Genomic DNA, 1,756 nt, shown 5'->3' with positions numbered 1-1,756 from the left:
TTTTCCTGCTTCTTGGTAAGTGAGGTAATCCAGTTAGAAAATGGTATAGTAACACAGCTACCCTCAAATTTAAAATTGAACATTATCACATTTTATTCTAATTGAAATCTGAAGCATGGTGTCTGCATATCAGCATAGTGTTAAATCTTTTACAGCATGCTGGAATTAGCTGGGATTATAAAAATATTTAGCATTTTACATTGTTAAATTCTTTTTAGTTCAGCTAAGCTTGTCTCATTTTAGATGACTATCCAGATATGACTTTTCTAATGTCTCCTCTTCTGCTGATAATCTTGAAGCAGGACACATTAAGCAATAATGTATTTTAGAAAGGAGGAGCCACATTTTTTCTGATCACAGTTTTGTTGTGATCTTCCACATTGAACTTGGAACATGGTATAAATTTTGTTAAATTTTCCCTATTCTTCCTTTGGCCCATTTCCCATAGTTTAAGAGATCAGCTCCTTGCATTTCTTTTCTTGTTTTCCATGGTCTGGAAAACCTTAGCACCAGTGTCTAATACAGTGGAAGAGAGAGCTAAATGCCTATCAGTGGTTTTTCCAAGATGCATCTTTAATCCCAACCCTATACTTTGTCAATATTTATGTACACAAAGCATTTATTTGCTCACCGATATTTTGATCTAACAAATACAGTAAAGCCTTTAGCTTTAATGAAGATGTACAGAGGTATAGATGAACTACTGGAATATTTACTTGTATTAGGTTAAATCATATGAAATTGATATTTTTTATTTGGTTTTGACCTACATAAATAGCAGGCTCATATGGTTTGATCCAATATCTGGCATTGTGAATATTACCGTTGGAATGGTCTTTGAACTCTTGTGATTGAAAGTAAAAGAACTAAACAATTGGAAGAGCTATCAAAAGACTATGAGGTCTCTATTTAGATCATACCAGCTGCTTGTTGGCCTTATTTTTGAGTCCAAAATTCTATTCCAATGGCTGGTAATTAATGCATAGTTACAGGTATGCCTGACTTCACAGAAAGTGTTATCCTTAAAAAGTTTTATAAGAAAGATCACGATTTTCTAAATTAAGTACTTGTAATTAAAACAATGTGAGACTATGCCTTATGCTATTTAAAGATTGCTAATGTGAATATTTCCTTCACAAAGCAAGTAGCCACTCCCAGATTATCTGAGATTTATCTCCTTACTTGTCATATATTAGATTTGATTAAAGCTCAATATCTTTTCCAGAATCTGGTTGATATTGATGCACCCATTTTTTTTTCTTTTCATCCCCTGAGTTTATTTCACTTAAGATCCACTGATTCTGAAATTATGAAGTAGCTCAATTTGGCACACTGTCTCTCCCCTCTCCTACCCATCAACTATACTATACTGAATCCTTAGCTTCAATATAGCTCCTATGAATCTAAGAAAAGTTATTAATTGATTGGTGTTCAGTATATTCTTCTAAATGCCTGACCTAGATTGGTTCTGCTTGGTTAATTTGTGCTCAGTCTGGGTGCAGTCTCAGTGTGACAGTAATACCTTCCATACAATTACCCTTCCTACAACTGAAGACTCTTAATAAATTCAGGTCTCACCTCCATGTCTGGGAGGGCTACAGTAGTTCTTCATGGAGATAAGAATTTGTCTGATTGTCTAGTCAGACTTTCCATATTTAAGGTAAATATATTCTGCCACCTTATCTTTTATTTATAGTGCCTGTTTCTCAACCTTCCCATGGACACATTCCAAGATTTATAGATCTTCTTTCAGTTG

Source organism: Tamandua tetradactyla, chromosome 9 (genome assembly GCF_023851605.1).
Source record: "Tamandua tetradactyla isolate mTamTet1 chromosome 9, mTamTet1.pri, whole genome shotgun sequence".
Taxonomy (NCBI): domain Eukaryota; kingdom Metazoa; phylum Chordata; class Mammalia; order Pilosa; family Myrmecophagidae; genus Tamandua; species Tamandua tetradactyla.
The sequence above is the reverse complement of the archived record's forward strand: the minus strand, read 5'-3'. Positions refer to the sequence as shown.